This window comes from Chiroxiphia lanceolata, chromosome 1 (assembly GCF_009829145.1).
Source record: "Chiroxiphia lanceolata isolate bChiLan1 chromosome 1, bChiLan1.pri, whole genome shotgun sequence".
NCBI classification, from domain to species: Eukaryota; Metazoa; Chordata; class Aves; order Passeriformes; family Pipridae; genus Chiroxiphia; species Chiroxiphia lanceolata.
This window is the reverse complement of record NC_045637.1, coordinates 95,940,129-95,966,669: the sequence shown is the minus strand read 5'-3', so window position 1 is coordinate 95,966,669 and position 26,541 is coordinate 95,940,129. Positions and strand designations below refer to the sequence as shown.

Genomic DNA, 26,541 nt, shown 5'->3' with positions numbered 1-26,541 from the left:
CACTTATGAACAGGCCTCTATTCAGACCTTTCATGACCTGGCTTTGAAAATCTAGATATCTACTCTTCCTTCTCATCCCTTTTTGTATATTACAGATAGTGGTATTTCTTAAAATAGGCAATCAATATATATAACAGAATATCATGAGTTGAAAGGGACTCACAAGGATCATTGAGTCCAGCTCTTAAGTGAATGACCCATATGAGAATCAACCCACAGCCTTGATGTTATTAGCATCGTGCTCTAACCAACCGCTAATACTAATACTTCTCCTTGTACTTTGATGTCTGTGTCTGCAGCTATGGTATTTGCTAAGGATGTTGGTTATCCTGAAGGAAAAAAAAAAAAAACAAACCAAGGGTATCTAGTTTAATTATAAGCAGAGTGTTAATTTATTTGACCAGATATGCTGCACACCATTAATTATGTTATCGTGTGCAAATCCATGTTATTACATATTCATTACTTCTAACAATTTACAGTGTACTAAGCTTCATATTTCAATATAATTCATTAATTGAACAGTAAGAACTTGTTTAAGCTACAAACACAATTTATATAAATACATATAATCATTAGGATTCATTAATAGAATAAGAGTTTCGGAACCATATGAAAATGAATATTAGCTGTCTCATGAAGATAATATCTGATGTGGAAGTATTGATGATTTTGTAAGGCTGTGTACTAAGATGAAATTCCTTTTAATTTTTAAATAACAGGATCAAATTTTTTCCTGAACTCTACCAAAGTCAATGGAGCTAACTCTATATACCTGAACATGGCAGAATTTTACTCCATTTGATGAAGAAATTTACATAAATAGAGATTCTACAGTGCTAGTCCAGTATTATCATGGTAAATATTTCACTTGCACTTTTTATGGTCAGAAGAAATTAACACTGTTAAAGAGTAAGGCAGGTATTCATATGCCCAATATACCAAGTAAACAAACACTGTTTTGAACAAAGTGAAATCCCAGCGTCTGCCACAGCTGGAAGTTTCTTTTTTCTGATAAGTTCTTGAAATAAATATGAGAAAAGAAGCAGGATTTTGCTGTGACTGATAATGTATTTTTCTTGATGCACTGCTAAACATAGCAATTGGAGTTAATAGGTAACTCATACTCATCCCCTCTAGTGCTAATTATCAATGGAGGAAAGAAAATAACTAATTTAGACTGGTGTATTCATCTTACCAACCATTACTAGTAGAACAAAGATGCCTAATTCAATGAATTTTACAAAATAGCTGATGCCACACTCACCTCTGTGTTTTCTAAATACAATGATAAAGAAATATAGCACACATGAATATGAACAGTATGTAAATAGCAAATATGAACATTATGTAAATCTTAATATTGAAAGGATAGATGTTGATTACTTGATCCCACACCATAGCAGTAGCAGTGCCTTGGATGCTATAGTAACAGAATGTTGCAAATAAATAACTGAATCAGTTTCAATAGGATAGATTTTAAGGTGAGACCTGGGTATGAGATGTTAATTAAGATAAGCCCCCAAGTACCATCTGAGATTCTTATTTTACCCAAAGGAACAAAATGTAAGTAATCCAAAGCCTTGTTCCATGACCTTTGCATACAGGCTACACAGTAATTACACCTTTACTTAAGTATGAACTTAACAGCTACAAATATCCTAGCAATTCTGCAATTATTTTAAAGGAGGGAACCCTCAATCAATTTAGTGCTTCAAGCAAGCACTTAAGCCACATGTTAATTCAGTAACTTCACTTCTAAAAAAAAGGATAAATCCTTCATAGGTCAGTATTTCTGCATCACATTGCAGTGAAGCTGATGAGGCTAAATATCGAAAAGAAATAAGAGTGTTCTGTAACTGGTATTAATTTATTCAAGCTAACTAGGTATTGTGCTCTTCCCTCAGCTGAATTTTGCCTTGGGAATGTCTTGATGGAGTTACATGAAACCACAAAGGTTTAGCTGCCCCACTTCAATAATCTCATATACTCTAAATAAAACCCTTTCTACAGAAAAGCAGGCTTTAGATTCACAGGGAAAGGTAGTTCGAAAGAGCTGAAAAGCAAAATGGGAAGGGGATCAATTATCACCATTCCAAATGTTAGGAATAGGTAAAAAAACCCTCACTCCAATATCTCTGGCATGACACCTTTTCAAGTACTTATTTTACGAATAGGCTACCTAATTCAATTCAGCTTTGGTTCAGTTTTGTGCATATTGCCTTTTTCCATGAGAAACTTAGGGTCTAGGATGAAAAACAGTCTTTGAATTATCACACTCAGTCATTTGCCCTGGTTATCAACTCTATTATATAAAAAATTGACATAGCTCCCTCTCAAAATCAGTTTGATTTCTTTATCTCACTGCTCTAGGCAAAAATAATATTACTTGTCTTATGGTTAGAATTTCCTTTCTTATTTCTGGACTGTGTTAACTTATTGGCATTCTATATTCCAGACCTATTTTTTCAAATGATTGTAACTTTACTTAAATAATTATTTTCCTTTTTTTGTATTGATTGACACAAAATATTTATAAATGAGGGTATCTTTTCAACCTCCTTATTACTAGGTGGCATATCTTTTAGTTTTATGTAGATATTGCTTCTCATGACAATGGTAGTTGGAACTTACCTAAACTTTTCCAGTTGGAATTCTTTGTCCTGAGCATGAATAATCACAGTTTTAAACATTATCCCAGATGAGGTTGTATCCCAGCTTTGTCACATAATGTTAACATTTCTTCTGCTCAAATGGATAAAATCCACACAAGTGTTTTAAAGTCACACTTGTCTTTTTTGCAACCATATTATGATCAGGTCATATCAAGAACATCTAGAAAATGAAGTTTAGTTCTGTGTTGTTGGAAATCACCTAATTTTGAATACTCACTTCCTACCCTCCCAGATTTTTTTGCAGAATCTTCTTTGAGGCTGATGTCTCACAGCATTTTGCTCTCTACATTCAGCCCCCAGATCAATCGTTACTGCTACCAGGGAATCAACTTGCATAATTGTCCATTCATTCAGGACAACTTCTGGTAGGCCTTCCTGTAATCCCTGTAATCAGATCCTTAGCTACTTTACATGTCTTGGATTTCCCATCTTCTCCAGTAGTTCTGCTTTTTTTTTTTTATTTTTGTCTTTTAAAAGCTTCACAAGTGTCACTAGGTTCATATCTGGAAAATATGACTTATTTTAGCAAAAAGGCTTGGGAATATCTGTCTCTCATGAATCAGTATTTTATTTGATTCTGTTCCAATTTCCTTTTTACATCCACAGTTTAACTCCCTGTTCCTTAAAATTTCTTAAACTCATACACTTTCTGACAGTAAAATCTCAGATCTAGCATTGCAAAGCTCTCCTCCACCCAAAGGATAACATAAAAAAGAACATAGAAAAATATCTTTCTCCTTTAAACCTTTCTTGACTTTTTTCCTGTGAAACGTAATTGATCTTATCTATTACACGAATTCTTACTTTTTTGCAAGGTAGGCCACGGTGGTTTTGTTGTGCAACGCTAACACAAAGTATTTGAGAAAAGTGTGCCCTTGTATATTCCTGTACTAGCTAAGATTGTTATTCATTATGCTTACATTACTTGTACTATAACATTTCAGATTCTGAACAATTGTTCTCATTTCTCTTTAGAGGTTCCCTTTTTTTCCCCTCTCCCTTTTTATTTTCTTTTTTTTTTTACAGTGCCCTACAAACATCAGTTTCACCTATTGAAATATGAAATATTGTTTTGCCAAAATAACAATAACAAAAGGACATAATTTGGAAGTAAATTCAGATCAACATGTATCACTTCTTACTGCAGCCTTCGTCTGAGATGGAAAACAATGAGTTCCTGCAATCAGCATCAGATGAGTATTCTTGGCAGATTTGGTAACTGCTCTGTCATACCAAGCTTCCCATTCTGGCTTAGAATTTATCAACATTTTCTTTTCCTCCTCCTAGAAATTCCTGGCAGAAGCAAACCCTAGACCTGTTGCTATGACTCAGTGCTGATACATAACTCTGAAAGATTTCCCATGACAGTTTGCTGATAAAAATATGTCAATGCTTGGCTGTATTGTCCGTAAAATACAGTCAGAAATGATAGCAAAAGGAATTTTATTCACTTTGTAAGGAAAAAATATTTTAATATACTTACTGCTTACAATATTTAATGATATCTTGACCGGAGAGAACATTTTATTTAAATTTAAAAGTTATTATTATTGTTTTTATTATTGCTTTTGTTGTTATTTTTCTGCAACTTGATATCCTAGTTGTTACAGAAACTATGAACTAAGAACGTTATGCAAAAGTTTTGTCTGTTATTCTCATCAGTTTTTGTTTGAACTGTATAATAATATTTGGAGGGAGAACCACGTCAGAATAGTAATATTTAATGAAAGTATTCCAATTTTCATTGGTAGATGAAATCTATTTTCTTTCTATTATTAGAAATTTTGAATTGATAAGCAAGTCTGGTTGTAGTCAAGCTTTCTAATCTGCAGCAATGATCACAATCATTAGTATCTAGCGCTTCATAAATACTTCTTTAAGATACTATTTGATATACCATATAGTCTTGTGGGAAACAATCGGGATACTACTGCTTCAAAAACAGCTAAATGTATTACAATAAATTTGCTTTCTCTCGGATGCTGAATTGGAAGCCTATGAGATGCTGAATAAGAAAACTGATACCACTGCTTATCTGTCCAAAAGCTAGTGGTGTTAGGAAGCCCAGTAATTGAAAAATGGATAGCACTGATATTTGAACCTTTTTATATAACCTTTGAAGTGTAAGCCTTTTGGGGAATAAATTGCTTTTTGTAGCAAGAACAATGTCAGATCCCATATTTAGAAACCATGCACTTAATTCATTTTCAGACAGAGAAACTCATGTTGTCTTGTTGGGAAAAACATTGTAAAATGGATTAAGCTTCACCCTGGAGAGATGATAACCTAATATAAATAACTGCAGGCTGATCTTTATTAGTTACTGAACAAATATTGCCAAATAGGACAGGCGACCTTCAATGATGATTGATCTAGGATAAGTCATCAACAGCCTTGTCTCCAGAGAGTAACTTTGGGGCATTTTGGAATTGTACAGCTCTTCTTATTTCAGGGTTGGCACTAACACTGAGTAAGAATAAGTACATCTTCTTTAATAGCAAGGTCTAAAGCTAATCCGGTGGCAGAGTAATGACAACTTATTCTAGGGTGGGCAACTGCTAAGTATCTGCTAGAACTAATCAAACAGGATTGGGTCTTTGTTGGAGACCTGAATCAGCCACAGCTTCACATGTACACAAGAGACAGCCTAAACCCTGCTTTTTAGAAACCCTGTGAGTATGAATGATTTTTATTTTTTTAAAATCTGACACTAGATAAATGAAGAATTATCATTATCTAGATGTCTACATACTCCAGTGCACCACAACTGGCATCCCATCAATTGAAATACCATTGATTCATTCTGTAACTGTTCTTTCCTAAGATTTTTTTTACATTCTTTTCTCAGATTTTTCTTTTTACACAGGAAGTAAAATTTCCCGGTTTTGAAAAGCAAACCTCAGAATATAGTTGCAGCTGTCTTAATTTGAAAAGCTATTGCAGTTCAGTGAGGATCAGTAAGAAGTCAGTCTTTAATTATATTTGTTGTAATAGTTATAAACTGATAAACAATATTGATACTATGAAGAAGTAACACAAAACACTATTTGAGAACTCTTATTAAAGAGCTATACTGATTTTACAAGGAGATGAATGAAAAAATAAAAGAGTAAACATCTAGCAGTTGAACTGTGGAGCACATGGCATGTGCTATAATATCAAGACAACAAATCTTGAGTATTAGCTACACAAAGACAGAAAATACTGGGGATTTAGTTTTATCACACGAGTGCTTTCAATATTTGCCACAAAGTATGCACAGCTTATCTGTACAAAAGACATTTTGAAACCTGATGATCTCTGGTCAGCTGACACATTAATATACAACCTTCAATAGACTGTGGTTTTCTATATACTGAGGATTAATTTAAAGGCAGAGAGTTGTATTCTTAGGAATCCTTTCTTATGGTAGTGGATTTGATAGTTGGAAGAAGGAAAAATTGGAATTATTAGCTCTAATTACAAAGCATCTCTTTGTAAAAGTAATGCTCCCCCCTGTACTCTTGAAGTACTCTTTGCTTGCACAGCACTAGGCATGTCCATGGTTTTGGGCAGCTGGCGAGTAGCAGCAACAAATTGATTTTTCAGAAAGTAGTATGGTACTGATCTTGGAGCCTTTGTGTCACCTTCTCTTTTAATTTGAATACTTTGATTGTGTTTCAGTGAATGAAGACCAATTTCATTACATTCCGGCACCAACACTTGCAGGCTTATTTCTTTCCATTAATTATCCTCTTAATACTTTTCTACCTTGCTCAGGTGATTTTGTCTGTGATTTTTTTTTATCCTTTGTGAAATAACTATTTTTATTTTTAGATTTTAAAAGTAATAGGGAAGACTTTACTTGTTGCTGTTTTTAAAACCAAGTTCTTTCTTCATATTCTGATATAAAATAGTGTAAGAACCTTCAGTAATGTTTTTCTCATGTAATGTATAAATTATCTTCAGAAGATATAACAACAGAAAGACAAGATTTTTTACCTGGTGGTAATAAAGAAAAATATTTCCAGTAGAATTTATTACTTTTAATGTTAAAAACAATCCCCAGGAATTAGGAATTCTGGATTAAATAATTTAATAATATAACCTCTGGTGTCAGATTCATTGCCAGTGTTATTCCACCAATTAATTTATCGATCTCTACAAACAACTATAACTGAAACTATTTTCTAAGTTAAAGAAACAGTTTGAGGGATTTTGCATCTGTTTCTGGTATTTTGGGAAGAGACCTTTAAAATCTCCAAATCTGTTTACGTAATTTCTCCTCAATCCAGTATTTTGTCAATGTCTTCCTTTATAAATAGTCAGCCCCCTGATTTTTATTAGTATCCTTTTTTGCTTTTGCATGCACTGCTTTATATTCCATGTTGTCTTTTGTATACCAGTACTATCAATGCTCTTCGACATTTTCTTCATGTTTTAGACATGGGTGTGCTGTACAAATCTCTCACTGTGTTTGCTTGCTTCTTCAAGAACTGTTATTGTGAAGTTAGTGAAAAAGGTCAGGGTGATTATTTAGTGGGAAAAATCGAATCTGCTGGAACTTTATTGCTTTCCTCTAAGAAATCTGACTTATTTATGACATAAGGTATTTTAGGGCACCTGATAGGACTTACTTCTTTTTTTATGATACTCCTGCCTTTGTGTAAAATTGTGCTATAAATGATATTGACAGTGTCATACAGTACTACTGTATTGTTTTTAAGTTGCATTGTTTCAGCAATTTATAGTCAAACAAACCAAAGTCATGACTGTCTGCCCTACTTGCAAAATTGTAGAGACTTGTCTTAAATTTTTCAATATATGTTAGGGAAACTTTTAGCCGAGGAAAGTTTAGCATAGCTCAAGGAAAGATGTACTATTTCTTCTGGCTTGAATCCATAGCTCTTAAAATAGATATAATATAGACAGGTGTGTAACTATGTAGGGATAATCCTATGATTGGGATACTTTTCTTAATGGATTTAGTAGACAAGTCCATTGGAAACACTATACCAAAGAGTTGCCTGACAAGTGCATTAAACTAGATACACTTCTCAAAAAAGGAGATGAGATCATCCCAATTGTCCATACAGTAAGACATATTAAATACAAAGTTGAGGCTGGTTCTCTGACCCCAAAAGAAATAATCAAGTTGCAGCTACTTGTAGGTTACAGGAAAGGCTAATTTGTATTCCCTTGGAGGCAGTAATGAGATAAAAGAGCCCTTTAAGACTCTGTTGGTCAGAATTATCTTCAGATTCTCTTCTCAGACTGGATTCTTTTTTAACCTGTAATACCAAAATTGATGAAGAGCTTCTCTGTATTCCTCAAAGGTAGACAAGACAGCTTTCTCCCTTGTGTTTGCACCTGCCGAACTTTCTCAAAAGCCTTTCATTTTACAACCTCAGGTTTTTAACCCCCATAACAGATCCTCAAGCAAACTGTCCAGAGATTTGATAAATTTGCTTTTGCTTTCGCTTTCGGTGATTACTGATGTTCAATAGTACCCAGTTTGAGAACTTCCTTAGGTTACAGTCCATCATATTCTTGAATGCCCTGTATCTCTTAATCTGGAAAAAAAATCTCCACCAAGTTTTACAAAACCATGGAAAGATTTCATGCTCAAAAAGGACCATGCAGGCTACTCTCCTTATGACTGAGTGATCTCTTTTAAGCATTCTTCAAAGTTGATTGCTTAGAGAATTATTTTTTCATATGCTGGTCTTCTGGTTAATTCCACCACCATTGTTTAAATCAAGATAAATAGACTTTCAAAGGTAATGTATTTTTGCATAAGTGAAAATAAGACTTCTAAATGTTTTTTGTTTGTGGGGTTTTTTTGTTTTTTTTAGGAGTGGATAGGTTTCTTTTAACTTTTTTAAGTGATTGAAAATACATGAAGCATTCCGTGTTTACTACTATTCAATATCTTCCAGACAAAATTTGTTATGTTTTCCTTATAAGCAGCTGGGAACTTTTCAACCACCAAGCCTACAGGAAGAGCTTGTGATCCAAACATTTAGCTGGTTTTACGTATAATGACTGATACTAGCTTTTTTGCAAATCAGACACTCTGACTATGCAAAGGTGTGGGCTCACTGGGACAGTTATAGCCTTTAGAGCAGCCTTGGGTGCACGCTGAGTATGGCGTGATGAGGAAGATACCACACTATTTAACAATTTGTTCATTTTTGTATCACTACTGCCACTATATCCAATCCCATATCTTTCTGTTTGTAGTGATACTGCATTGGATTATGTAGACTTTTTTGTCTAAAAATTTCCTTCTGCCTAATGTTATTACAAGTGGAATCCAAAAATAAACAGCCTAATCACTATTCTTTTACCACTGCACTTTTAGGTTTGTTCTAACCAGTGCTAGAGAGAGCTGAGACTTCAGGAATAGTTGAGAAAAATGTGCAAGATACTTCTGCAAGATACAAAACCTATTTTGAAGAGGTTTTAAAGAAGACAACAAAAATTGGCCAGGCAAGTGTTAAGTAGCTATCAGTTGTGTGCAGAAAACAATGTGCTGAGCTCTGTTTCCTATGGTCATTTGCAAGATAGTACAGACAGATTTTGGATTCTGAAAACTACCACTATACTGTAGAGTTGTGAGAGAATGGGGATTCACAGCATCTCAAAGGAGAACCTCAGAGCCTGATGGAATTACACCCTACAAGTTAGTTATGCTATGCTGGATATGGCTTTTTATATAGGCATCTAACCTGAACATTATGGCTTTTCTATAAAATTGCCGGTTTCATAATTCCACTTTTATTTTTCTAAGGATGGAAGAGAATGAGTTATTTAATATTAAAATGTAGCTTCTCTGCATGCTAAGCTTAATTGACTCAGCACTAATTATTATAACTGGATTATTGGCTCAATAATAATTTTTGAAGGGGTAGCTGCATAAATGCTTGATCATCTTTTCAAGCCATTAAACACTCTGGGCATCAGCCTCTTAACAGTAATTCTGACATGTTTATCTCAGCTGGGTTTGTAATTCTTCTTTGTTCAGGGTTTGTGATCTGTATATACAGTAGATTTAGAAAAAAACCCACACACAACAAAACCCCAACAAAATGATATCACCTTCCAATTGAATAAATAAATAAATAAATAAAACCAGACTATTCCAGTACAAGATAAACCTCAGTGACTAACAAATAAAATTTTCTCCTTAAAAAGCAATTATGCTTTTGTCCATTAAGTCTGGACACCTGGAGTAAATATTTGTTCCAGATTTGCAGGTACCTTATTACATTTATATTTAAAGGTTAGATACAACAGTTCCTCTTGGTTACCCTTCATATAATTAACCTAAGTACTTCCAAACTTGATTTATAAAGAAAGTATCTCATGCAGCCCACACCCGAAACCCACTAAGAAATAAAAACACTCTTCTCATTGCATTTTTTGGTGAACAAACAGAATGCAACATCAGATTTAGAGTTTCCCAGCCAATTCTGTGAATAAATCTTAAAATTCCAGATGACAGTTACCTACGAATGCTTCCTGGCTGCAGAAACCTATTGAATTATCCTTGACTCCTTTATTATTATTATTATTATTATTATTATTATTTTTAAGATTACACACACTTGGTCCCTCCATAAGCAGTTAAACAATAGTTAGAGTTTGATCATTTACACCTAAACCCATTAGGACAAATTCGTGCTGTACTTTTTCTATACACACACTGCGCCCTTCCTTAAGGCATGGGATGGAGGGATCAGACTCCTTGTCTCTGCCACCGGAACGAAGCAATAATTCCGGAGCCAGCAAGAGTGTTTGTTCTGGAGCCAGTCTCCCTCCCCGGCCCCTCCGACCCGAGGAAAAAGTTCAGCTCTTCTTCTCGGCGGTGCTGTCTGGCCCGGGGCAGGGGGCAGCCAAGCCCGGCCGGGCCGGCGTTGCCCATCTCGCCGCCAAGGAATGCCATCCCGTCGCTCCAGCGCTGCGCCGAGCCGAGCAGCGCCGAGCCTAGCCAGCAGTGGCATAATCTACTAATGGCTTCTTTTCATTTCAGCCCTCCCTGAGAGACTCAGTGGCAGATTGTAGACTCAATTACTCTCATGTCAGGTGATTATCCTAGGTCTTAATGTAATCTTCCATTCACACATACCATATTTCAATTACGGCAGCTATGAAACAAGCTGTGTATTCAAATCACCAATCACCTTATCACTGCTGAACAATGTCAACTGTAAAAAACGCCAGCTGAAGGCAATTACACATGTGTTGAGAACCGATTATGATTACTCTCTGTGGTATTTGTGATGAGCTGGGGAATGTTCTGAAAATTTAATTTAATGACAATATGCTTGCTGTACAATCCATAATACCTCCTGAATCCAGCATGGGGCTATTAAAACTGATAGGAGCATATTATCACCGAACTGAAAAGCTGGGTTGGGATGGTTGCTGGATGTCTCTACAGGGAATGATAGGTAATTTCTCCACATATTTCTAACGGCTAAGGCAGACAGCTTCCAGTTCCAGCTGCACTCTGAAGGTGGTCCCTTCCCTCCCTCCTCTCTCCCGGAGCTGAGTTAAGGAGTTTTACTGTAGCCGCTGCAGAGGGACGGGGAGGCGAGTGGAAGAGGGGTGTGAGGGACATTGCCTCAGGGACCCCAGGGCACAGCGCCGTTTCCCCTTGGGCATTTTCTTGACCTCGTTAAACCTTTTCTCGGATATTTTTTTTTTTTTTTAACTTTCCTCTCATTTTGACACCCTCTCTGCACAGCCATGCAGATTTAACAACAGGAGGAGGAGATACAAGTGCCCCTCACAAAATGAATCCCTCCAGGCTCCCGGAAGGGAGCAGCAACACCCCCCGCGCCGTCCTGCGGGGTCGCCCGTTGCTAGGCAACAACCCCGGCCAGAGGAGCGCTTAGCCCCAAATACCCCAAAGGTGTGTATGCACATAACGAAGGTGCAATTGTAATTGTGCGGCTCCGGCCTGTCTGGCACAGCCCTTGCTTCCAACAGGTAGCCAGGCTGGAGGGCGCACAGGCAGGAATCCCACCGCCTCCTCTGGGCACCGCCAGTGCAGCGCTGCTCTCAGGGATGAGGAGGAAATCCAGGGCCCCGAGTGTCCGGGGTGGGGGCTGGTGTATAACGCTATTGCTATTTATTGATCTGAATTGGTGCGATTCTAGATTAGCCTTGCAATTCATTTCAGAAAGCTGACAATCTCCGCTGCCTGGGCGAAACACAAAGGTCTCCCGTTCTTCCAAGGCTCCGGCCGATAACGCTGCGCTGGGGAATTGTGCGAACTCTGTGGCTCCGGTGTATTGTCTCGCTCTCCTTTCAAGGGCTGCGTTATGAACTCAGGACCCTTCAAACAAAACACGTCATCTCCAGTGCTGAATCGAAAATCCCGTTTAACTTGAAACACGCAATGCCATTCACCTACGTACAAAAAAAAAACCCCAACAGTTTTCAATGAATATATGCTGAAGAGATTTATTTACCTGCACTAATATTTCATGTACAGTGCATTAATTTTTGTAAACAGGTTGATTTTTTTTCAGCAGATAAACCTATTGTGGTAATTTTTCCTTCATTGTGTACAGGAATTTTATCGTGGATTTATTACTCTGAAAGCATTTATTTAAGTGGAATTCTGCAGCACACATGCTTTTTAAGCCTGGAAAACATATAGTTATCACATTGTCCCAGACTTATACGTTTATAAGAATGAGGCTTACCTGATTTTTTTTATTATTATTTTATATTTTTTTTAAGTTACTCTTTCACACAGTGACAAGTATCCTGTCTCAATTGTCTTTTGCTTATGTCTGCTGTACAGGCATTAGGACAAGAATATCTGACCAGATCCATAAGGGAGAAGATACTGTAGTACCTTTTTTTCTTTTGGATACTTACCTATGTGTCTGGATAGAACAGAATGTCAAACATAAGGCCAGAAAGTAAATAAATAAGGTTGATAAAAATGACATAAATCAGAAAAGTCAGAGCAAGCAACTGGTAGCATTTAAACAGTATAGTTAAATTATTTGAGTCTATTTGGAAAAACAGTTTCTGTTGTTAAAGAGGTTTTAACAGTAAAACTTAGTTTTTAAAAAGCCAGTTCTGAAAAAGAAAAAATTTATAAATAAAGGTGATGGAGAAAAGACCAAATCACAGGCAAAAAATATGCTAGCAAAACAAGCAAGGGCTTAGGAAACTTAAGTCATACCAGCTTTTGGGTACACAAAAGTAAACTATCTACTAGACACTACAGGATTTTTTTACAATATGTACATGATGATCATGTAACACAATATGGTGATTAATGTTATTATAGTAACAGTAGTAGTAACAATGTCAATATTAACAGCAGTGATAGCAATAACAAAAAAAAAATGGTGAAACCAAAACAGAACCAAATGGAGTAAATTAATAAGGAGCCTAAGATTCAAACCAGCTGTTTCTCCAAAGGACAGAAATGGTGCATCTTCATTCTGGGTTAGTGTACAGCTAAGGAATCACTGATCTGTGAGCAGTCGGAATCTGAATTCCAGTTGGAAGCAGACACTTCAGGGCATCTCTGCTTTTTGCTCCAGGAATACAGAATTCACATCACATGTGACTGGCGCTGACAAGGAAAGCTTTCCTTTTACATGTAGTAGAAAGGCAGCATGCAAGCTGATTTGTGACATTCCTCTTCATATCTCATTGTGAAGAGAAAGCCAAGAAATAAAGAAAAACCCCTTGTTTCCTATTAATTATGTTATTAATTGAATTTATATTGTTACTGGCATGTTTCTTGCATGAAGGGAACAATATTCTATCAATAAGGGAGATACAGCACAATGGCATAGCTCCAAACTTTTTTCCAGTTACCAGATCACTGTCTGATTTACATCACATATAAAGAACTGCATCCCAGCATCATCTAGATTCCTTCTTAATCAGAGTGCCATTTTTTTTGTGTGTTTGTGGTTTGGGTTTTTCCCTTCCTAATTTTTTTGCACTTTTTCATTTTTTTTCTTTCCTAGGAAAGCTGTTGAAAGTCCATGAGGAAATATCTCCATCCACCTTACACATACTCTGTATACATACATTTACTATAAACACAAATGGGCACATAAAAACTATAAAATCACGCTAAGAAAGAACTAAAAAATTGCTCTTTGGCCCCAAATCTGTCATTCAGGGCAACTGAAATTTCTCCTTAAGTTGAAGAAAGCATCAGCTGAGCAAAGTTGCCGTGACAGAGATCAAGCAAAATGTTATTAGGTAAATACCCAACACAGTGAAGGGCTTTATTGATTTTTCAGCAAATGAAGTTACTGTACTTATTTTAAAGATCAATTTTATCACCTGAGTTTAGGTATGTTGGACTTCAAACAAAGAAAGAAAGAGGGTAATCCTTTATAACCTCCTCTGTGACCCTAAACAGCCAGAAAACCAAAAGGCAAACTTATTTTGTTAGCTGAATTACATTTCTTTTTTCTTTCCTTGATCTTAAATATAATTATCTGCCAAAAAAATAAGCTATCTGATTACAAATTGTGCTATTTTTACTGCCCAAGGCAGTTGTTAATTTTTGCCATAGGTCAGACAGGATAATGCCCTAAAGAACTAAGACCTTCTTAATTGCATAGTGTACCACTAGCTGTTGCCACATCTCAGTAGAGTTATTGCACCTTGTAGATAATGCCCTTTTCCCCTGCAAGCCATGAAATAGGTTCTCCCTACATCGATGTATTAATTAGATTTCAAGAGTGTTTCAAAAATTATAGCTGAAGCTGCAGTTCAAATATTTCAGAAGTTATTATAAAGATTTCCTGTTATGGGTTTTTTGCTTGTTTGTTTGTTTGGTTTGGTTTTTTTTTCTCTAATTGAAAAAGGGGAGGAAATGATCTTGAACACTCTCCTATTTTTTATTTTTTTTTTAAGGATAAGGAAGAAGCTCAACCTGTAAACTTTGTCACATTTAAAGAATATACAAGTTTATAAGTTTTGATAGAATTCTAGGTTAACTTTGTCAATTCTGATGCTGTAAAAAGTGAATGAATTGAGACGACTTGTAGAAATCTCAGGAAACATTTGAAATTTCTTTGACTGGCTGTATATCAAATATACAGTGAAAAAAGGAAATAGAAGGAAAGTAGAAAAGAAGGGCAAGAGGCGAAATGGTTTGTGTCCATTTAAGAAAAAATCAATAATAGCATAAAATTGATTTAGTGCTTGTCATAAAACATAAGTAAGTGCTGGAAAATAGAGAAAATTGAGTCTCAATTTAATCTGCACAAAAGCTACACTGTACTGATGAAGTGATCTGAGGAGAGAGCTACATAAAACCTAAAGACAGATACTTAATTGTCATATTAAAGACTCTCTTTTCTGCCTGCTGGAGTCAAGGGGTAGGACCCATTAATCATGTGGATAAGGGGCATTGAAATCAAATCTCAATTAAAATCTGTTCAATAATGTCTCTAATATGTTTTTCAAGCATTAATTTTTTCCCATCGATTCTACACCCCATAAATCAGATATGTTGCAGTGCATGTAATAGTTTATGGAGGAGAGGATTATGGTTTTATGAAGTTAATGCAGCAGAACCATTTAATTTACTCAGGCTAAAGTTTTATGTCTGTTGATAATTTCTATTGTTTTCTGTGGGTTAAAATTCTTTGGAATATAAACCTAAAACAATTTTTTTCTATTTTCATATGTGCATGTGTGTGCACAAACATACACAAAGTATCTGTGTATACTTATGACCTGACTTATATGGCCCCGCTGCCAAAGATTATTATTGAAGAAGATATATTCTTTTTATTTAAGGCTGTACTTTTGAAGAGTAAAGGTAAAAATCTCTCAGCAAAAAAAGACAACCATTTTTTGTACTGTTACACTATGCAGTGTCTGGTGAAACACAGGCAATAGCAGGGATACAGGCAACTCAGCTTCTGGCTTTTATGTGAATCTAAGAGATCATGAGAAGTTTTGTATGAGATGTAAAATTAGTTTGCAACCAGTCTAGGATGGAAAAGATCTTAGTCTTTCCACATTTGAAAAAGTGTTAAACCTTGCAAAAATCTCTTTCTGGAAACTATATTCTCCACCTACATTTCCTGATAGGTACAATTGGCTATATCCTGCTTCATTTTCCATCATAAGCTGATAGAGCTTTAAACTAGCTTGGAAGGGAGACAGGGATAAAAAAGATCTCGCCAGTTATCAGCGATGGGATAATATGCCAAAACTTGTGGAAACGAGTATCAATGGGAACCCTCAATCTGCTACACCAGATGTTAGCTACAGTGTACCTCACCCGAAATGTTTCTACCCCAATGCCGCCCTCATGAGGAACATGAGGAGCTCGAAGCTTTGGTCCACTCCCGAAGATTTGACGTCACTGGCATATGTGAAACCTTGTGGGATTAGTCCTGTGGCTGGACTGCCCTGTTGGATGGTTACAGGCTCTTCAGGATGGATGGGTAGGGCAGAAGAGGCACAGGGGTGGCACTGTATGTAATAGAAGGGTTAGGATGTATGGAGCTCACAGTTGGCAATGACACAGTTGAGAGCCTCTGCATAAGAACCAAGGGGCAAACAAATAATGTGGATGTCATTGTAGGAGTTTACTACAGACCTCCCAGCCAGGACAATGATGCCAACAAATTATCCTTTGAGGAACTAAGGGACACTTCCAAGTCAACTCTCCTTGTCCTTATGGGGGACTTCAACTTGCCAGAAATTCACTGGGAGCACCACTGGCTCAACCTGGGCCAGAAAATTCCTAAAAAACCTGGATCACACCTTTACGGAACAATCCTAAGGGAGCCAACTGGGAAAGATGCCCTCCTTGATCTGCTGCTTGTCAACAGAGTGGATCTTGTGAGTGAAGTGGAGATTGGCAGCTGTCTTGGCCACAGAGACCATGAGGCGATCGAGTTTAAAATCTCTGTTGATAGGAGGAATAGTGTCAGCAAAACGTCACCTCCAGGCAAGAGGAGAGCAGAATTCAGGTTCTTCAGGGAATTAGTAAGTAAGATTCCCTGGGATAATGTTTATGCAGGTGCTAGTGTCCATCAGTGCTGGTCACTTTTTAAACATCACCTCCTAAGGCCACAGGAGCAGCAATTCCCAAAGTGTCAGAAGTCAAGCAGGTGAGGCAGAAGGTCAACTTGGCTAAGCAGGGATCTTCTCTTGGATGTAAGGCAAGAAAAGGTGTATGCCTAGTAGAAACAAGGCCAGGTGACATGGGAAGAATACACAGATGCTGCTTGCTGCTGTAGGGAGAAAATCTGTGCGGCCAAAGATCAACTGGAGTGGAAGCTGGCCAGAAATGTTGTGGACAAAAACCTGAATCCTTTCAAACATATTCATGTCACTAGGTGGTATAGAAATATCCGTGGCCTGTTACAGGATGAGGATGGTCACCTCACAAACAAGGACAGAGACAAGGCAGAGGTGTTTAATGCTTTCTTTGCTTCTGTCTTCAACATGGATGATGGACCAAGGGGGTTTCAGTGCCCTGAGCTGGAGGATCATGACTGAGAGAATGATCAACTCTCAGTTGACCCCAGAATTGTGCAGGATCTGCTGCTCCAGTTGGATACCTACAAATCTCTGGGGCCTGATGGGATTTATCCAAGAATCCTCAAAGATCTTGCTGTTGTCATTCCAAAGCCTCTCTTGATGATTTTTGAGTGGTCTTGGGAAGGAGGGACCACGGCGAGGTCCCAGCTGACTGGAAGCTGGTGAATGTCGTCCTGATTTTCAAGAAGGGCAAGAAGGCGGACCTCAGAAAGTCCAAGCCTGTCAATCTCACTTCAGTGCTTGGTAGTTATGGAGAAGATTATTCTGGGAGTTATTGAAAAAGATCTGAAAGACAACCCAGTCATTGGTCACAGCCAGTAGGCTTCATGAGAGGAAAGTCCTACTTATCAAACCTGATTTCCTTCTATGACAAGGTAACCCACCTAGTTGATTGAAGGAAATCCAGTTGATGTGATCTTTTTGGATTTCAGTAAAGCTTTCAACACTGTCTCTCACAGGAGCCTTCTGGACAAAATGTCCAGCACACAGCTGGATAAACACATCATGGGGTCGGTGAGTAGTTGGCTCACGGGTTGGGCACAGAGGGTAATAGTGAATGGGGTAACATCAGACTGGTGACCTGTCACTAGTGGGGTTCAACAAGGCTCCATCTTAGGCTGTGTACTCTTCAACATCTTCATAAATGACTTGGATGCAGGACTGGAAGGGATACTAAGCAAGTTTGCAGATGACACAAAACTTGGAGGAGCTGTTGGCTCCCTCAAAGGAAGGGAGGCCCTGCAGAGAGATCTCAACAAATGAGAGGACTGGGCAATCACCAGCTATATGAAATTCAACAAGGGAAAGTGCCAGATTCTGCACCTGGGATGGGGCAACCCTGGGTGTTCACGCAGACTGGGGAATGAGATGCTGTAAAGCAGTGTCATGGAAAGGGACCTGAGAGTCCTAGTTGACGGCAAGTCGAATATGAGTCAGCAGTGCCCTGGCAACCAGGAGGGCCAATCTTGTCCTAGGCACATGTTGTGACTCTTGGGGGTGGTTCCATGCAGTGTCGGGAGCTGGACTCAATGACCCTTGTGGGTCCCTTCCAATTCAGCATATTCTGTCATTCTGTGATAAGTTCTTGTGTGAGTCTTGGTGTATACTCTTTCAAAGCTGACAAATTCTACCTAAGAGTCAGCTGCCTTTTGCTGGTTGAGTGAATATTGTTTCATGACCAAATCTACTCTAACTTAAACACAAATCAAAACTTATTTGCAATATTTAGGCCACAGTTCATAAGCGCTCTTTGAGACTGCTGGACATGCAAGCAACCCAACACATTTTCATCTTAAAGAAATATGAGCTGCAACTTCCCATTATCTTTTTTAAATACTCTTGGTGATTAGCTTATTCCAGCAAACTGAGGCTGGCTGACCAGTGCACAAGAGCTATGACAGCTAAATTCCTCACATCTTGAGGCTGGTTTTGCTGAATGTACTCCCAGAACTAGTGAAGGCTAGGGCCATTGGTGAGAAGTAATAGGTGTCACTTGGGAGCATCCCTTGGCTGTACCAGGCCTTTGCTTGCCTTAGCAGGGACAGTGAGAGGGACATTTACCTCACCATCACAGTCCTAAATTCCTTTCCTCATGCTAACAAATCCTCTTGCTGAACAACTCGGCTCAAAACTGCTGATCAAACAAACATCAAGAAAATGTTCATAATTTTTTAAGACATCATCGTATTTAGTATATTTATAACTTCTTCAATTTTATGTTTTCCTTTTTAAGTACTCCTTTAACTGCAAACAGTGGGCTAATGATGGCTGTGTCATGTACTTAATCCCACTCATCACAAGTCCCAGTTGTGAACTGCTATGTAATCAGTGGGAAAATATCCTGAGTTTCAGTGAGTTTGGCTCAAGACTATCAGCTCAGAATAGTGAAACAGTTTGATGAAGATTTGGTACAAGGTACAATTAATATTAAGACAAAAGTGGCATTAAACTATGTGCCTCCAACATTCTGAGTCAGGATTTTGAATAACTTAGTAAGTCACCACAAAAGCAGCTATTAGCTATTAAGTTATCATATGGCCCAAAATAGTCATGGGATTGCATTTTAGTAACATTAATGTCTCCTGATGTCTCTTCTCATCCTAAGCCATTCTTGCACCAGAAGCTGTAATGAGACACAAACCCTTATAAAGCCTGTCTGCTGACTTATACTCATTCAGGATCTCATTCCATATATAACTATTAACTCAAGGGCCAATTAATAGTTAATGTTGCAGGAGCCATAGCACAGGCAGTGTTGGAGGCTATGGGCAATGCATTTTTTAAAAATTAAAACAGAATTTGATTTTTATAAAAATGTATCTCTTCACTGTTTATAGTGTGGTTACACAAACAAAGGATACACACTAATGCTGAAAGACAAAGTAAGAAATAATGAGACAGAAAATTAAATTGCAAACGTGCCACTCCATTCTATCCTAATATTACATTCTCTTGTAGAAATATATGGGAAAAAAAACGCTCCTAAATTGCACAGTATTTAGACAGTTTTACTGCAGAAGACTGTACATAAGAAGACTTCAGTATTGCTACTGTTAAATAATTTTTTAATTATTTTTACCAAATCACTATATTAAACAAAAAAAGGACATAGGATACTATTTTGTGCTAGAGCTGAAAGTTTTGCTGTCATAGCTGTGTCAGAAAAGAGACAAATGGATCAGAACACCGTTCTGCTAAGGGGAATTCCTCTGATTGGTACTATTTATGTCACCCGTTCAAGTTTTCATAACGTGATTCCTACAGGTTAGCTTCACAGACAAATACTTTTTGGTGTAAACACAGCTATAATTAAAAAAATATTTACGTTTTACAGACAATGTACTTTGGGGTTTCCTTCTTTTAATTTTTGAGTTTTGAATGTGCTTTGTGTATGTAGGATATATAAGGATATATTTTAACTGTGTACAAAATTAACCTATGGAACTCATTGCTACAAAATGACAATGAATTGGAAAAGCTAAGAAGAAGACTGTAGATTTATCTCAATCATAAAAAGCTTCCACAGTTGCATCAGATAGGATAAAACATTTTTAAAGGGGATATAAACCCTCATGCTTCAGGTCACAAACAACAGAGAAGATTTAGAAATACACCTACAGCCTATGAGCAGATTATTCTGCTAAGGTGTGACATACCTATTTCTGAGAAGACTGATGCTGGCTTTGCTCGGGATACTATCTCTTTTGTGCACCACAGTCCTATGGCCTATCTATATGGAGGCTTGAAATTTTTAGTTACCCTCCCAGTTCAGGCAGTTTCTCAAGTTTTTTTGCCTGCCAAAATTTTCTGACTAATCCTTCTAGTGGTTAATCCACTAGAAGACATCTTTTCCAAGCTGACACCCTGATTTATCAGCTTTCATTTGCTCTCTGCAGCTTACTGGGAAAGCTTCTTCTTGAAACTTGGGCTGGACTGCTAGTGTGATGAAAATGGTACCGCTGGTCTGCAGGCCACAGTTCTCCTGGGTGTAAAAAGTCTCTTTGCCAGCTGCCTCAGTGCTGTTTTTAACATTGGCTGCACGTAGAAATAAGAAGTAAAAAAATATTTTTCCTGTATTTTCAAGTACAGAAGAAAACCCCATGTTAGAATTCCAAGATGGACAAAACAAATCTATATTGTATATTAATATATCTTAGTGTTATATCTTAATTCAATTTTAACAGATTCTGTTTCCTCCAGCTAAAAGGCTGTGAGGAATCCTACACAGCTGGGAAGATTAGCATAGGCTGGATCACAGCTCAGAGTTCAGGATGTTCTCAATTACTCTCTGAATATACATTCAGGTCCATAACTTTGCCCTGGTAATTTCCAGCAGTTCTAAAACTTAATCCTTAATTAAGATGTCAAACTTTAGCACTTTTCTCATATACTAAGGATTAGTGACTGTCCCTTGCTAATTATAGAAATATTGATGTCCCTGGGGCATAGCTATGTGAAGCTGTCTCTTTCTAGACAGTAAAAAAAAATTAGTAACGGATACCACACTGCATTGTTTATCCCTTCTTTCAAATGGCAGGGAGGGATCAAACCTTAGTATCTAGCTCTTTATACATCAAAAATATAGTCCCCGCCAACACATAAGTGGATTCTCTCTAATATACTAAGGAGCACAATGGATGTAAACCATTTCTGATTGTTCATTGAAATTATAATCACAGAGTTTGAGAAAGTAGACTTGGGATAAGTGATTCCTAATCTGGTTTTGACAGACACTATGACAATAGGATAGCTTTTTCTATTATCACATTACACAGTTCCAGAGACCACATTACATATTATTAAATAGAAACAATAGTTTCTATGTTGATACAAATAATATACCAAAAAATGATAGTTCCTGTAGTTTGTGTTTCACTATTTCTTCTTATACCTCAGTACTTTTACCTTTCTTGCATTTGACATTTTTAAGAGGAAACAGAAGATTTGCTGAAAATCGGCAGCATCTTGTGAGAAGTGAGGAAGGGTGTTGTTTAAGGTGTACAAGCCAGTGGGGTCAGGTATGTGGCTGGAAGAAGGTGGCTGAGACAGAAGTGATCATGGACAAAGATGACGAGAGAGCTACGCCAAGCATATGGTAATCAAGCTGAAAATAGAGGGGAAAATAAGTAACTAAAGCTTTTATCATACCAATCTTACTTCTCTGTCCCAACAATGACCTCAGGTGGCTTATATTTGTGGTGGCTTATGTGGTTATCCTATGATCTCACCTCTTTGTCTGGGAAGATCATGGAACAGATCCTCCTAGAAGCTGTGCTAAGTCACATGGAGGACAGGGAGGCAGTTTGGGACAGCCAACATGGCTTCAGCAGGGGAAAGTCTTCTCTGATCAGCCTAGTGGCCTTCTGTGATGGAGTGACTACATCAGTGGACAAGGGAAGAGGTCATTCATCTGGACTTCTGTAAGGCCTTTGACACAGTGCCCCACAACATCCTTCTCTCTAAATTTGAGAGAGATGGATTTGATGAGTGGTAGTGGATTGACCAGAGGGTAGTGGTCAATAGCTCAGAGTCCCAATGGACATCAGTGACAAGTGGTGTCCTTCAGGGGTCCGTATTGGGACCAGTGCTATTTAATATCTTTATTAATGACATAACAGACAAAGGGATTGAGTGCAGATGATGCCAAGCTGAGTGGTGCCGTTGCCACACCTGAAGGAAGGGATACCATCCAGAGGGACCTGGACAAGCTTGAGAAGTGGGCCCAGGTGAACCTCACGAGGTTCAATTAAGCCAAGAGCAAGGTACCGCACCTGGGTTGGGGCAACCCCCAGTATCAATACAGGCTGGGGGATGAACAGATTGAGGGCAGCCCTGCTAAGAAGGACTTGGGGGTGCTAGTGGGTGAGAGGTTGGACATGACCCAGCAATATGCGCTTGCAGCCTGGAAAGCAAATCGTATCCTTGGCTGCATCAAAAGCAGCATGGCCAACAGGTTGAGGGAGGTGATTCTGCCCCTCTGCTCTGCTCTGGTGAGACCCCACCTGAAGTGCTGCATCCAGCTCTGAGGTCTCCAGCACAGGAAGGATATAGAGGTGTTTGAGTGGGTCCAGAGGAGGGCCACCAAGCTGATCAGAGGGATGGAGCACCTCTCCTATGAGGAAAGGTTCAGCCTGGAGAAAAGAAGGTTTCGAGGTGACCTAATTGCAGCCTTCCAGTACCTGAAGGGAGCCTGCAAGATGGAGAGAGGCTGTTTATAAGAGCATGTAGTAACAGGACAAGGGGGAATGGCTTCAAAATGAGAGTAAGTTTAGATCAGATATTATGATATTGGATATAAGGAACAAAGTCTTTACTGTGAGGGTGATGAGGGGGAACAGGTGGAGTTACTGTCTGTGGAGGTATTTAGGAAGAGACTGGATGTAACACTTAGTGCCATGGTCTAGTTGGCAGTGTGGTGTTGGGTCTCAATGATCTCAGAGGTCTCTTCCAACCAACTTGGTTCTGTGATTCTGTGTGATTCAATGAACAGGCTGCCCAGAGAACTTGTGGGTTCCCCACTCCTGAAAGTGTTCAAGGCCAAGTTGGCTGGGACTTTTAGCAGCCTGGCCTAGTGGCAGGGTTGTTGGAACGAGGTGATCTTTAAGGTCCCTTCCAATCAAACCATTCTGTGATTCTATGATTGATCCTATGATTCTATTCCCTCTTTCCCAGGCAGCATTGCATATGTGGTAGGAGCTCAGACTAAGCTGTCCTCATAATTAGACGTGAAAGTGGAGTGGTCTGAAGGGCTTTATAGCAGCCACAGTCTTAAATATTCTATCTACTCTACCATCAGCCCATCTCCTTCTCCCCTTCTCTAAACAGGAATTCCTTCAGCACCCTGCCCAGCCGTCTACCCAGAGATTCTCTGATGACAAATCTTAGGATCTATGCCTTGCTCCATTTTAAATCTCCAGTCCTCTTTAAGTGAAAGGGAGAGATTAGAGAACTGTAGGTCACAGCAACTGAATTGGACAGGCAGGATAGTGCTACAGGTGCTTTCCAACAGCAGGTCACTATGTCTGCTTTCCTAAGGTCTGAGAAGGCTCAAAGACTTAGCAAAGGCTATGTAATGATAACATTGGCAATGCCAAAAGTAGCACTCCTGTGCCCAAAATGGACGTGTCAGTCACTGGCCACCTCATTTCCTTTTCATGGCAAAAAGCAGCTTAACTACCAAGTCATAATTCTGTTCTAACTGAGTCCTAACTTTTAGCTGCTCTTGTAATTTGTGCTGCCTCTTTTCATGATTCCCAACCAGGGAAATATTTAAACTGAGTAATACACAGAAAAAGGGAATGAGGAGAAAGGTCTTTAAAAAGTGCATGCTACCTATTGCTTTATTCCAAAAGCAAGGCATTTGCTTTTTGGAAACATCAATATAAAATACTGTTGAGAGAAGGAGCTCTTTGATGGTGACAGAAAAAAAGGGGGGCTGTACTACACCAGAGATGTAAATTTTTTTTTACTCATAGTTAATAAAGATTATGAACTTAAAATTTGTTGGAATTAGAACAGTCCCAGAAATAGTAAATGGAGTGATACTTTCTATCCCTAATGGACTTGCAGCTTTCCACTACAGAGATGTCACACTTTTTCTGTCTGAACCTGAGATCTTCCATTTTCTTCGATGATCTGTACAGCTGGAATATTTAAACATGTCAGAATTAAGCACTCTTTCTATCAGTGCGAGAGAGATTCCCTACAAACCATACATGCAACACTGCTTGAAGCTAATTGTCAAAATGGAGCATCCTTTTCAAGTATAAACACCCTAGCTCAAACTGTGAACCCAGGTAGAAAGATTCACTAGTCTGGGTTTTTGAAACAAGCACCCCTACGTGCTGTGACAAAAAAAAAAAAAAAAAAAAAAAAAAGAAAAGTGAGTATTGCTCCCCTTTCTGCTTCCCTTCAACAAAATCTCACTTGCATTCACTGCAATAAAACCAATCACAATGGAATCATTTTATATGTGTGTGAGTCTCAAATATAGTTCCCTAAGCCACTGTTCCGAATTAACAGCAGTTAAGCACCCATTGGTAGAGACTTAAAATAAATCGTTACCCAGTGGACTCCTCCATAGTCACCACACATTGCTCAGAAGGTGCAGAGAGTTCCATGGGAGCTCTGGCAGAGTTTATACATTTGATTGTGTTTAAGTTATGAAGAAATACCCATTCTGTGCATAATGATCTCTTTTACAACAGCTTCTCAGTACTAGCATATTGCATTATCAAACATAGGCTTCCCTTTAACCTGACTCTTAACAACTTTTGATGAACATATTGTTTAAGAATTTTTGCAATAAGTCACTCACAGAAGCCTTAATTAAATGCAAACTGATTCCTTCAAATCTTTCCTTTGACAATGCAGGCATGAATGGAACAGAGTTGAGAGCTCACACAGCTCTAGTTTTCATGCAAAAGACTCAAGTCCCATAAGTGAGCCAATTACAAATTATAGTGTAGGTGAACTCATTCTTTTCCATTCACTGGAGCTGATTCTGTGTCATTAATGCTGGTATCTTTAAGGGAAGAAAAGACTTTTCATATCTCATTACCATTACAGAAGAGAAATGAAATGAATTCTATGATAGATGAGAGCTACTTGCATGGAACTAGTTCAGTTGCCTACATTTTAATATGCCTTTATAGAAAGCCAGAGCCATATCCACCACCAAAAGTCTCACTAATCCTCTGTGGTGTCTTGCGCTGACCTCATTGGCACAGACTTGTTGTTGGCCGAGGTTCCACCTCTGTTAGACTTAAATCAGCTAGTGTGAAATTTTAGCTGAGTGTTAACTGTGCCAAAAGCCATCTTTAGCACTCTCAACCTTTCACTTCCCAAATGCTGAATGGTGGCACTGTAACAGCAGAATGCAACTTGCGTTATGAATCTATGAAGGTGGAGGCTTAGATTTAAATAAAAGGGCCACAGTTTACAGGAAACATACTGTGAAGGAAACATTAGTCTCTCACATCTATTTACAATTGCACATGCAGTGAAAGAGTCACCTAATCTTGGCTGGATGATGCTCAGAGGCAGAAAAATTACATTTTTTTCTCAAAAACCTACATATTGTCAAACTTGGAAGCTGGCCATATCTGTCCTTGATACATTTAGAAAGCTATGTAGTGGTATTTAAATCTAACTGCCACAAACACATTTATCTATTGTACTCCTCTTTTGGCCTGGACTAACATAGGCTTACACATGGATAAATTTACCTATATGCACCATGTGCCAGGGGCAGTAAAACAAGTACCTTACCACATTGATGATGTATTGATACTCAGAGTTAGTTTTTGCCATGTCCATTTGTTGTTGCTTTGTTTTGTTCATTTTTTTTTTTTAGTTCTGTCTGGCTATTAATGCAGAACCCTGTGTAACAGGAGTGACCCTGAGGCTTTTCTAGACTATATTCAAATCCAAAGTCTGATGAGTTCTAGCAGCCTGCAGTTGTGGTTCTGAATGTCCCCTACAAGAACATGTTGTGACACAAGTGCTAAATGACCAGAAAAACTACCAATTATCAAGGACAGGAATAAAAAGCTACATAGCTTTGTATTATAGATGTTTAATATCAGCATTTTTACTGCAGCATTCTTTGTCTCTTAAAAAAGTTTTAAGAAGATATTTTATAACTTACCCTCATTAAAAACCCACTCATCATAGAGTGCCTCAGTAAAAAATAGATGTTTTGTACATGATTCCATTGAGGCTTTATATTGTAAATGCATCTTGCTTATAACAGTTGTTAGGGTATACTTACTGAAGACCAACTTACTTAACGATAGCTGAATTATTTAATTAATTAAAA

General features: G+C 38.1%; 1 long non-coding RNA gene across 1 annotated transcript; it reads left to right on the top strand.

Annotated features, from left to right (window-relative positions):
• The first annotated feature begins 11,566 nt into the window (after positions 1–11,566).
• On the top strand, positions 11,567–13,902 carry LOC116796638. The gene is made up of 3 exons (XR_004360457.1): positions 11,567–11,651; positions 11,845–11,951; positions 13,667–13,902. It is a non-coding gene; the product is annotated as an uncharacterized LOC116796638 (long non-coding RNA).
• Positions 13,903–26,541: the final 12,639 nt, after the last annotated feature.